The sequence below is a fragment of the Thalassophryne amazonica genome, chromosome 2 (genome assembly GCF_902500255.1).
Source record: "Thalassophryne amazonica chromosome 2, fThaAma1.1, whole genome shotgun sequence".
Taxonomy (NCBI): Eukaryota; Metazoa; Chordata; class Actinopteri; order Batrachoidiformes; family Batrachoididae; genus Thalassophryne; species Thalassophryne amazonica.
Window position 1 is genome coordinate 66288707 of NC_047104.1, and position 13486 is coordinate 66302192.

A 13486-nucleotide genomic window follows, 5' to 3' on the forward strand; every position below is an offset into this window, starting at 1 on the left:
GCACATGTAAGCAATACAGGCAAGAGTGATTATGGCAAGGTTTGACTTTTATTTTCTGGTGATGTCGGATGGATTTTCTTTGTTGTGTGCATCCATGACTATGTAAGTTACAAAGTTCTACAAGCTTGTTATGTTCTCTGATAGTTTGTCATCATGAGTGCAATTATAAGGAGTTATAGGAGTTAATTGATTCATTCTGCCAAGTCATTGCTTTGCTAGTTAAGTCCATATGTACTACTTGTGTGTGTGTACACTATAAACCTGTTCAATGTAATTGAGTATTTATTCAGTATTGTTTTTCATATCTGTATGCTAATATTAATAGCTTTCAGTTCTGATATACGTTGTATGTACTTGTGTTTTCTGGCCGATTGGTGTTTATGGTGGATTGTAGTTGTTAATCACTATGTATTTTGTTCTCTGTTGTTGCAGAACCACACAGATTTTAATGTATGACTATGTAAACAGTCAACTCTCTAAAGAGACTCTGCTCACAGTGTGAAAATGATGGTGTTTACAGCCAGGGAAAAAAATAAAGCCAGCAAACCACAGATGGAAAGGAAGCCAGTGAGAAGGAGCACAGAGGCGGCTGTCCATGAATGGACAACAGCAGCGTGCGCGCAAAAGAGCGATTTTGCAGAAATAAACGGAAAAACACAAAGCTAAAAGTGGGATCACGATGTGTGTGTTTAAAGCCGCAGAAGAAATAAAGCCAGTGAGCCGCAGAGCCAGCGAGGAGCACAGAGGTGGCTGTCCAGGAACCCTTGGTTCGGTTGTAGCTGGTCTGGTGCATTACAGGTGGACAGCAGTCTGGCGCACAGTGCACAACCACGGGTCTGTAATGGAGTGTCTATTTTTGGACTGCATTTAAAAAAATGTGACATCTTTAAATGCTGCTGTGAATGTGTGAATTGAACACCCAGACTTTAAAGGGACCAGGTGAGGGAGGGCTGGAGGCTTGGACCAAACCCATGCCTAAATGTACGCCAACATCGCGTTATCTTGGTGCTATCATGGCACTACGTGGCTTAGCGTGGCTAATGCGAGCCATTCGAGGCTCTAATGACTGTTTGGTCGTGGCTCACTAGAGGCTGCTATGTGGCACATGCGGGGTACAGAGAGACACATAGAGGCACCTTCATAGCAGATATGTGATAGATGAAAACATGGGTCATTCTTCAAATAATCGCTGACACACCCATGTGTGGCTCATTATTCATGGCTTATTATTTGGTGGGACCAGGGCTTAAGTATGTTCCACAAAGGCCACAAGGTTCGTTTGAGTCTGTGCATTCTAGCAGATTCTGCAACATGAAATGAATGAGTCTACAACTCAGCTGGATAGGATGCCATTTCAACAAATGTTACTTCCTCAGGGCCCAGCCAAGGTTGGTGTCTGTTTACATGTGGGTGGACTGAGACAATGCAGATGAAGTGGTTTGTCCAAAGATACAGGCGGGCAGTGTGACTGAGATTTGAACCCAAGTCTACCTACTTCACAAATGAGAGAGACTAGCAAATATAAAATCATCGCTTTCATTGGCAGGATAATTAAACACAGCATGATGTAGACCTGAGTGTCAGACAACCAAAATGCCTTAGTAAATGCGTATGTTTATGCCAGATCAGAGACATGGAGGTAGGACGTTTCCCAGAACCCACTCTAAACCAAGTGGACCACCAAGTTGGCTTCAAGATGATTTGTCATTTGGTAAAGTGAGTGGTGTGCAAAGCAGCTGGCTCAGTAAGGTAGGAGTTGGAATAACAAACCCATAGGTAGGATTACAGGTGTAGGTTGTAGCTGTAAATGGGCGCCAGAATTGGCTGGAGATGTAACCTGCGATGAACCTGGTGTCCCGTCCAGGGGGAGTCATAAAGTCATGTTACAGTATTCAGGGTGTAAGCACAGACACAGTGGGCCTATAGAGGACTGACCTCAATGTGAGTTCCTCGACTTGGATTATCGGTGCACTGTGTGATCTTCTGCCACAGGACGCTCAGGCTCTTCTTCAGCTCTGCCACACACTGACAAACACACTAATTACTCGTGTTCACTGTCAGTGGAACTGACAATTGAATTTGCTGCCAGTACTGCTGATGTGTTTACTCATTTCTTTCAAACTTCACTTTGTTTTTAAAAGTTAGGCATCACTCCGGATACATTTTATACCCTTACCAAAAAGTAGTTTGTTTTATTAAATAAATCTCAAGTTTGCTTCCTAAGTATAATTTATAATATACTATGCTTGTAAGTGTACTATTTCAGTACATCTTGGGACTATATTGGCCCACCTTTTCATTTCTAAAAGTATACCTGAAAGTACACTTTGAAGTAAGAGTAGTAAAACTTGAATACACAAGTTTTAATTTACAGTGCAAGTGAACTTGAAGGCAGTATTTTATATACTTTTAGTCCGCTTTATAGTTTATGAATGTACACTTACCCAAAGAACTTTAGTGATTTCCCATTGTGATCAGAATTTGAACCAAGCATCTTCTGATCACGAGCCCACCACTGTTTTATGTGTTACCTGAAGACACTTGCTTCTTATCTGGATCTGCAAAATATTTACAGCACTCTCCCCCCCCCCACCATTTTGTTATGTTACAGTCTTATTCCAAAATGGATGGAATTAATTTTTTCACTCAAAATTCATAACACAGTACCCCATAATGAAAACGTGAACACAAATTATGTTTGAGATTTTTGCTAATGTTTTAAAAATAAAAAGCTAAGAAATCACATGTACATAAGTGTGGTGTCCAAAAAATGAGGTGGGCTTCATAGATAATTGGCAAAGTTTCTGGGGAAAACCTGGTCTTGTTAGGAGAGACGGCATCCATCCCACTTTGGATGGAGCAGCTCTCATTTCTAGAAATCTGGCCAATTTTCTTAAACCCTCCAAACCGTGACTATCCAGGGTTGGGACCAGGAAGCAGAGTTGTAGTCTTACACACCTCTCTGCAGCTCCTCTCCCCCTGCCATCCCCTCATTACCCCATCCCCGTAGAGACGGTGCCTGCTCCCAGACCACCAATAACCAGCAAAAATCTATTTTAGCATAAAAATTCAAAAAGAAAAAATAATATAGCACCTTCAACTGCACCACAGACTAAAACAGTTAAATGTGGTTTATTAAACATTAGATCTCTCTCTTCTAAGTCCCTGTTAGTAAATGATATAATAATTGATCAACATATTGATTTATTCTGCCTTACAGAAACCTGGTTACAGCAGTATGAATATGTTAGTTTAAATGAGTCAACACCCCTGAGTCACACTAACTGTCAGAACGCTCGTAGGGGGCCGAGGCGGAGGATTAGCAGCAATCTTCCACTCCAGCTTATTAATTAATCAAAAATCCAGACAGAGCTTTAATTCATTTGAAAGCTTGACTCTTAGTCTTGTCCATCCAAATTGGAAGTCCCAAAAACCCTATCGTTGTTACTGTGAGTTTCTCTGTGAATTGTCGGACCTTTTGTCTGACTTAGTGCTTAGCTCAGATAAGATAATTATAGTGGGCGATTTTAACATCCACATAGATGATGAGAATGACAGCCTCAACACTGCATTTAATCTATTATTAGACTCGATTGGCTTTGCTCAAAATGTAAATGAGTCTACCCACCACTTTAATCATACCTTAGATCTTGTTCTGACTTATGGTATGGAAATTGAAGACTTAGCAGTATTCCCTGAAAACCCCCTTCTGTCTGATCATTTCTTAATAACATTTACATTTACTCTGATGGACTACCCAGCAGTGGGGAATAAGTTTCATTACAGTAGAAGTCTTTCAGAAAGTGCTGTAACTAGGTTTAAGGATATGATTCCTTCTTTATGTTCTCCATTGCCATATACCAACACAGGGCAGAGTAGCTACCTAAACTCTGTGAGTGAGATAGATTATCTCGTCAATAGTTTTATATCCTCATTGAGGACAACTTTGGATGCTGTAGCTCCTCTGAAAAAGAGAGCCATAAATCAGAAGTGCCTGACTCCGTGGTATAACAAACAAACTCGCAGCTTAAAGCAGATAACCCGTAAGTTGGAGAGGAAATGGCGTCTCACTAATTTAGAAGATCTTCACTTAGCCTGGAAAAAGAGTCTGTTGCTCTATAAAAAAGCCCTCCGTAAAGCTAGGACATCTTACTACTCATCACTAATTGAAGAAAATAAGAACAACTCCAGGTTTCTTTTCAGCACTGTAGCCAGGCTGACAACTTTAACTAGTAATGACTTCATGACTTTCTTTGCTAATAAAATTTTAACTATTAGAGAAAAAATTACTCATAACCATCCCAAAGACACATCGTTCTCTTTGGCTGCTTTCAGTGATGCCGGTATTTGGTTAGACTCTTTCTCTCCGATTGTTCTGTCTGAGTTATTTTCATTAGTTACTTCATCCAAACCATCAACATGTCTATTAGACCCGATTCCTACCAGGCTGCTCAAGGAAGCCCTACCATTAATTAATGCTTCGATCTTAAATATGATCAATCTATCTTTATTAGTTGGCTATGTACCACAGACTTTTAAGGTGGCAGTAATTAAACCATTACTTAAAAAGCCATCACTTGACCCAGCTATCTTAGCTAATTACAGGCCAATCTCCAACCTTCCTTTTCTCTCAAAAATTCTTGAAAGGGTAGTTGTAAAACAGCTAACTGATCATCTGCAGAGGAATGGTCTATTTGAAGCGTTTCAGTCAGGGTTTAGAATTCATCATAGTACAGAAACAGCATTAGTGAAGGTTACAAATGATCTTCTTATGGCCTCAGACAGTGGACTCATCTCTGTGCTTGTTCTGTTAGACCTCAGTGCTGCTTTTGATACTGTTGACCATAAAAGTTTATTACAGAGATTAGAGCATGCCGTAGGTATTAAAGGCACTGCGCTGCGGTGGTTTGAATCATATTTATCTAATAGATTACAATTTGTTCATGTAAATTGGGAATCTTCTTCACAGACTAAGGTTAATTATGGAGTTCCACAAGGTTCTGTGCTAGGACCAATTTTATTCACTTTATACATGCTTCCCTTAGGCAGTATTATTAGACAGCATTGCTTAAATTTTCATTGTTACGCAGATGATACCCAGCTTTATCTATCCATGAAGCCAGAGGACACACACCAATTAGCTAAACTGCAGGATTGTCTTACAGACATAAAGACATAGATGACCTCTAATTTCCTGCTTTTAAACTCCGATAAAACTGAAGTTATTGTACTTGGCCCCACAAATCTTAGAAACATGGTGTCTAACCAGATCCTTACTCTGGATGGCATTACCCTGACCTCTAGTAATACTGTGAGAAATCTTGGAGTCATTTTTGATCAGGATATGTCATTCAATGCGTATATTAAACAAATATGTAGGACTGCTTTTTTGCATTTGCGCAATATCTCTAAAATTAGAAAGGTCTTGTCATCTGAGAGTGATGCTGAAAAACTAATTCATGCATTTATTTCCTCTAGGCTGGACTATTGTAATTCATTATTATCAGGTTGTCCTAAAAGTTCCCTGAAAAGCCTTCAGTTAATTCAAAATTCTGCAGCTAGAGTACTGACAGGGACTAGAAGGAGAGAGCATATTTCACCCATATTAGCTTCTCTTCATTGGCTTCCTGTTAATTCTAGAATAGAATTTAAAATTTGTCTTCTTACTTATGAGGTTTTGAATAATCGGGTCCCTTCTTATCTTAGGGACCTCATCACCCCAATAGAGCGCTTCGCTCTCAGACTGCAGGCTTACTTGTAGTTCCTAAGGTTTGTAAGAGTAGAATGGGAGGCAGAGCCTTCAGCTTTCAGGCTCCTCTCCTCTGGAACCAGCTCCCAATTCGGATCAGGGAGACAGACATCCTCTCTACTTTTAAGATTAGGCTTATAACTTTCCTTTTTGCTAAAGCTTATAGTTAGGGCTGGATCAGGTGACCCTGAACCACCCCTTAGTTATTGCTGCTATAGACTTAGACTGCTGGGGGGTTCCCATGATGCACTGAGTGTTTCTTTCTCTTTTTGCTCTGTATGCACCACTCTGCATTTAATCATTAGTGATTGATCTCTGCTCCCCTACACAGCATGTCTTTTTCCTGGTTCTCTCCCTGAGCCCCAACCAGTCCCAGCAGAAGACTGCCCCTCCCTGAGCCTGGTTCTGCTGGAGGTTTCTTCCTGTTAAAAGGGAGTTTTTCCTTCCCACTGTCGCCAAGTGCTTGCTCACAGGGGGTCGTTTTGACCGTTGGGGTTTTTCCGTAATTACTGTATGGCTTTGCCTTACAATATAAAGCGCCTTGGGGCAACTGTTTGTTGTGATTTGGCGCTATATAAATAAAATTGATATATATATATATATATATATATATATATATATATATATATATATATATATATATATATATGACATAAGTATTCACAGCCTTTGTCATGAGGCTCAAAATTGCAGGGCAAGTGCATTTTGTGGCAGTGGCATGTTGTCTCGGCACTTCCGGTGGCATCTGTATGTGCTGCCAGTGTTTCTCTACCTACCGCAGCAGATGCCAGTGTTTTCTGTACCTGCCGTGGCAGATGCCATTGTATTCTTTACCTGCCACGGCAGATGTCAGTATTTTCTATATCTGCCACAGCAGATGCCAGTGTTTTCTGTACCTGCCGCGGCAGATGCCATTGTATTTTTTCCCTGCCACGGCAGATGCCAGTGTTTTCTGTACTTGCCACGGCAGATGCTAATGTTTTCTGTATGTGCCATGGAAGATGCCAGTGTTTGCTTTACCTGCCGCGGCAGATGCCAGTGTTTTCTGTCTGTGCCGTGGAAGACGCCAGTGTTTTCTGTATGTGCTGCAGAAGATGCCAGTGTTTTCTTTACCTGCCATGGCAGATGCCAGTGTATTCTTTACCTGTCTTAAGTTTGCCTATGACCATTTGGATGATCCAGAGGAGTCATGGGAGAAAGTTATGTGGTCAGATGAGACCAAAAGAGAACTTTTTGGTCTTAATTCCACTCGCCGTGTTTGGAGGAAGAAGAATGGTGAGTACCATCCCAAAAACACCGTCCCTACTGTGAAGCATGGGGGTGGAAGCATCATGCTTTGGGGGTGTTTTTCTGCACATGGGACAGGATGACTGCACTGTATTAAGGAGAGGAAAATGAAAAAAACAACCTCCTTCCCTCAGTTAGAGCATTGAAAATGGGTCGTAGATGGGTCTTCCAACATGACAATGACTCGAAGCACACAGCCAGGATAACCAAGGAGTGGCTCCGTAAGAAGCATATCAAGGTTCTGGAGTGGCCTAGCCAGTCTCCAGACCTAAACCCAATAGAAAATCTTTGGAGGGAGCTCAAACTCCATGTTTCTCAGCGACAGCCCAGTAACCTGGCTGATCTAGAGAAGATCTGTGTGGAGGAATGGGTCAAAATCCCTGCTGCATTGTGTGCAAACCTGGTGAAAAACTACAGGAAATGTTTGACCTCTGTAATTGCAAACAAAGGCTACTGTACCAAATATTAACATTGATTTTCACAGGTGCTGAAATACAGTCTCTCACAGTGGACATGCACCTAAGATGAAAATTTCAGACCCCCTCATGATTTCTAAGTGGGAGAACTTACAAACTCGCAGGGTGTTCAAATATTTATTTTCCTCATTGTGTGTGTGTATATATATATATATATATATATGTGTGTATATATATATATATATATATATGTGTGTATATATATATATATATATATATATATATATATATACGAGGTCTCTTAGATAATAAACCGACCCTTTTATTTTTTTTTTAACTATATGGATTTGAATGACATGCGATTACACCAATCATGCTTGAACCCTCGTGCGCATGCGTGAGTTTTTTCACGCGTCGGTGACGTCATTTCCCTGTGGGCAGGCCTTGAGTGAGATGTGGTCCCGCCCTCTCAGCTGAATTCCTTTGTTTCACACGCTGCTCGAGACGGCGCACGTTGCTTTATCAAAATTTTTTCTGGACCTGTGAGGAATATCCGAGTGGACACTATTCGAGAAATTAAGCTGGTTTTCTGTGAAAAGTTTAACGGCTGATGAGAGATTATGGGGTGTTTCTGTCGGTGTAAGGACTTCCCACGGAGCGGGACGTCCTGCAGCGCTTCCAGGCGCTGTCGTCGGCCTGTTTCGAGCTGAAATCATCCTAATTTAAGGCTTAATTCACCCAGGACATCGTGAGAGAATAGAGAAGATTCAGAAGAGGCCGGCATGAGGAATTTATGCGGACATTCCACTGTTTAAGGACATTTTTTTAATGAAAGACGTACGCGCAAATTCGCCGAGTCGTTTCCGTGACGACTCGGCAAATCTGTGTGCGCCGCGACAGGAAAAACACCTCCGTGTTGAAAACCATTTGTAGAATTCAGGCGGCTTTTAATGGCTTTCAACAAGTGAGTAACTGAGAAATTGTTTAACAGCTTGGGCATGTTCCAACTTGCCCGTTAAGGTTTCCAACGGAGGTGTTTTTCCTGCCGCGACCCCCCGCGGTCGGGTCCAGCCCGACATGCGACTCTGCCCGCACATTCTTTCATTACAAAATGACCGTTAACAATGGAATGTCCGAATAAACTCCTCATGCCGACTTCTTCTGAAAGTTCTCTGTTCTCTGACGACTTACTGCGTCAACAGAGCCTGAAATGTGGAAGTTTTCAACTTGAAATGGTGACACGCTGCTGCCTCGAAGCGCAGATCGCCGTCAGGCGCCGTGGACCGTCCTTAAAGCGACACTACCAGACCAAAATCTCTCATCAGCCGTTAAAATTTTTACCGAAAACCAGCTGAATTTATTGAATGGTGTCCACTCAGTTGTGCCTTACAGTTTTGAAAAAAATTTTATCAAACAAAGTCTCTGAGCCATTCCTAAACAATGAAAAAAATCGACGAGCGGGTGGACGACTCCTCACTCAAAGACTGCCCACAGGGGAATGACGTAACCGACAGGCGTGAAAAAACTCTCGCATGCCCACGAGGGTTCAAGCATGTCTGATGTAATCACACGTGATTCAAATCCATATGGTTTTTGAAAAAAATAATAAGGTCGGATACTTTTCTAATAGACCTCGTATATATATGTATATATATATATATATATATATATATATATATATATATACTCAACAAAAATATAAACACAACACTTTTGGTTTTGCTCCCATTTTGTATGAGATGAACTCAAAGATCTAAAACTTTTTCCACATACACAATATCACCATTTCCCTCAAATATTGTTCACAAACCAGTCTAAATCTGTGACAGTGAGCACTTCTCCTTTGCTGAGATAATCCCTCCCACCTCACAGGTGTGCCATACCAAGATGCTGAATAGACACCATGATTAGTGCACAGGTGTGCCTTAGACTGTCCACAATAAAAGGCCACTCTGAAAGGTGCAGTTTTGTTTTATTGGGGGTGATACCGGTCAGTATCTAGTGTGACCACCATTTGCCTCATGCAGTGCAACACATCTCCTTCGCATCGAGTTGATCAGGTTGTCAGTTGTGGCCTGTGGAATGTTGGTCCACTCCTCTTCAATGGCTGTGTGAAGTTGCTGGATATTGGCAGGAACTAGTACACGCTGTCGTATACGCCGGTCCAGAGCATCCCAAACATGCTCAATGGGTGACATGTCCGGTGAGTATGCCAGCCATGCAAGAAATGGGACATTTTCAGCTTCCAAGAATTGTGTACAGATCCTTGCAACATGGGGCCGTGCATTATCCTGCTGCAACATGAGGTGATGTTCTTGGATGTATGGCACAACAATGGGCCTCAGGATCTCGTCACGGTATCTCTGTGCATTCAAAATGCCATCAATAAAATGCACCTGTGTTCTTCGTCCATAACAGACGTCTGCCCATACCATAACCCCACCGCCACCATGGGCCACTCGATCCACAACATTGACATCAGAAAACCGCTCACCCACATGACGCCACACACGCTGTCTGCCATCTGCCCTGAACAGTGTGAACCGGGATTCATCTGTGAAAAGAACACCTCTCCAACGTGCCAAATGCCAGCGAATGTGAGCATTTGCCCACTCAAGTCGGTTACGACGATGAACTGGAGTCAGGTCGAGACCCCGATGAGGACGATGAGCATGCAGATGAGCTTCCCTGAGACGGTTTCTGACAGTTTGTGCAGAAATTCTTTGGTTATGCAAACCGATTGTTTCAGCAGCTGTCCGAGTGGCTGGTCTCAGACGATCTTGGAGGTGAACATGCTGGATGTGGAGGTCCTGGGCTGGTGTGGTTACACGTGGTCTGCGGTTGTGAGGCTGGTTGGATGTACTGCCAAATTCTCTGAAACGCCTTTGGAGACGGCTTATGGTAGAGAAATGAACATTCAATACACGAGCAACAGCTCTGGTTGACATTCCTGCTGTCAGCATGCTAATTGCATGCTCCCTCAAATCTTGTGACATCTGTGGCATTGTGCTGTGTGATAAAACTGCACCTTTCAGAGTGGCCTTTTATTGTGGGCAGTCTAAGGCACACCTGTGCACTAATCATGGTGTCTAATCAGCATCTTGATATGGCACACCTGTGAGGTGGGATGGCTTATCTCAGCAAAGGAGAAGTGCTCACTATCACAGATTTAGACTGGTTTGTGAACAATATTTGAGGGAAATGGTGATATTGTGTATGTGGAAAAAGTTTTAGAGCTTTGAGTTCATCTCATACAAAATGGGAGCAAAACCAAAAGTGTTGCGTTTATATTTTTGTTGAGTGTATATATATATATATATATATATATATATATATATATATATATATATATATATATATATATATATATATATAAAGGGTGTAATGGTTATATTTGTATTTGTATTGAACCGTTTCAGTACGGGACGTTTGGTTCGGTACAAGGCTATTCACGGGTGAGTTCACGTTGCTTGTGTTTACATTCAGTGTTGCCAACTTAAAGATTTTCTAGCTAAATCTGGCACTTTCCAAACCCTCTTGACAACTTATTTTCTCAAAAGCAACTAGTGACAAATGTAACTGCTTTTCCTGGCGACTTTTCTGATGCTTGGCGACTGAAAGTGAAAGTCTCTGTTGTCACCAAGCAGCAGCGGGTCTCCCCCTCCCCCTCCTTTGCAGCCTGCAGCAGCCTGAAAGTGCTGAGTGGAGGAATATCTACAATCCTCCTCACTCGGACCACTCAGCCTACTGACTTTGTTTGCTGTGCTGTGATTAAATAGTCCCCAGACTTTGAGAAGCCCTGGCCTTGAGAAGGTATTTTATTTTAATAAGTGATGACCAATTTTAATGGCAAAATAAATAAACAAAGAACTTTATTTGTGGTTCTAAAAATTTTGAAGGTGGTTTTACTCACTTTTTTGCAGTTACTCACTTTTTTACAGTTAATAGAAAGAGATCAAATAAATTGTACAAAAGTAAAGGGATTCTTTAACATTAATTCTCTTTTTTTAAAAATCCCTTATAGAATGTGACAGTTTTGGACAAGTTAATTTTTCTGGCAAAAAATATGAAAGTTGAATAAAATTGAACAGGGCTTAATGCAGGAACTGTTGTGCTGCTCTTTACTTGTGGAAAGGTTTTGTTAAAAGCTGTTTACTATGAATGTATTTTTTATAATATTTCATACATTTGTCATTTATTTGAGAACATTTTATTTAACTTATTACCAGGCAGCACTTTGCAATTATTTTATGATGCCGAAAATAGAGCTCGGACAGGGCTCCCCCCAAACAATGCATAAAAAACACTATAGTTTTGTGAAAGCATTGCTTCTTAATTATTGCAAACAAATGTCAGCATGTTTTTATCACACTTTCCTTCCAGTCTTGCCTTGAATTTCATGCAGTCTCATAATTTATTATAAACTGTCATTCCCATCATACTTCAGTATACACTAGGTGGAACCATTCATTGTTAAAGTATGAACTTTGCAAATTGTAATTTTGTCATTTACTGACTTTACATTGTGCATTGTACAGTGTATTGAAATATTTCACCATCCGTAGGACAGGTACTTTGCTAGTATATACATATATGGCAAGTGGCGACACACTGGCATCTGCCATGGCAGGTAAAGAAAACACTGGCATCTGCCACTGTAGATACAAATGCCACCGCAAGTGGCAAGACAACACGCCACAGATACAAAAACACTGGTATCTGCCCTGGTAGGTACAGAAAACACTTGCATTTGCCGTGCGAGACACGTCATTGCTGGTACGCTGGAATAGTCATGTATACACTTTTTATGAATGAATACTTTTGAGGGTTTTTTTTTTTATATATATAATTGTATTTTTATTTTTTCATCTATGGTCTGTTAATGGTTTTACATGTACACATCTGAAATAAACAAACTGTAATTTGAATGGGTTGAATGCAGAGGGCAAATTTCATTATATATATGTACAATGGCAATAAAGGCCCTTCTCTCTATCTTCTTTTCTCTTAAAGAAGACTTGAGGCTGTAATTGCTGCCAAAGGTGCAGCAACAAAGCATTGAGCAAAAGGTGTGGATACCTATATGTATAACCCAAATTCCAATAAAGTAGTAAAAACAGAATTCAATGATTTGCAAATCCTCTTCAACCTATATTCAATTGAATACACCACAAAGACAAAATATTTAATGTTCAGTCTGATAGACTTTTTTGTTTTTGTGCAAATATCTGTTCATTTTGAAATGGATATGCATTTTGTAGCACCAGTTATCCATCTTCATGATGAAGTGGTACAGAGGATGATTTTCTTAAAAAAGAAGACCTGAAAGTTTAGCTACAAATTGCCAGAAGATACATCTGAGATACAAGCCTGGATTTGATCTGTTTTGGTGAAAGAAAATTGTTCTCTGCTCTACTCCACTATGAAGCTAAGAGTAGTGATGCAAAATGCAAAGCTTGCACTGTGCACAATTTCTCCAATCACAGCCACATAAGCCCATAACTTCTCCTGGGTTGTGTGGGTGTCTTGGTGGCTTTCCTCACTCTTCTCCTTGCACAGTCACTCAGTTTTTGAGAACTATATACTCCATGCAGATTTACCATAAAGTGCCATACTGTTTTTCTTTCTTTGTAATTGATGTAAATAAAGTCCGGAACATATTCAGTGGCAGCTTTACCATCAGAGAGCCTTGTCCACAACTACCACAAAAAACTCCAAGCTGTCATTGATGTTAAAGGGGCAATACACAGTATTAAGAACAGGCGTATGTAACCTTTTGATCAGGGTCATTTGGGTAGTTCTCTTGTCATTTTGATTTAAAAAGTGGAAACTCAGTTGTTTGACAATAAATGGCTTCACCCAACCACTAACCATGAGTGGAAAAAAGTTTTTGTGTTGTCATTCATATTCTCTTAAAAATGGCCAAAAAAGGAAAAATTCTGCCAGGGTATATATACACACACACATTTGCAAAAATACGGAGTGTTATGAATAGAATTTTAAGGGACAAAATGAACTTACTCCATTTTGGGCA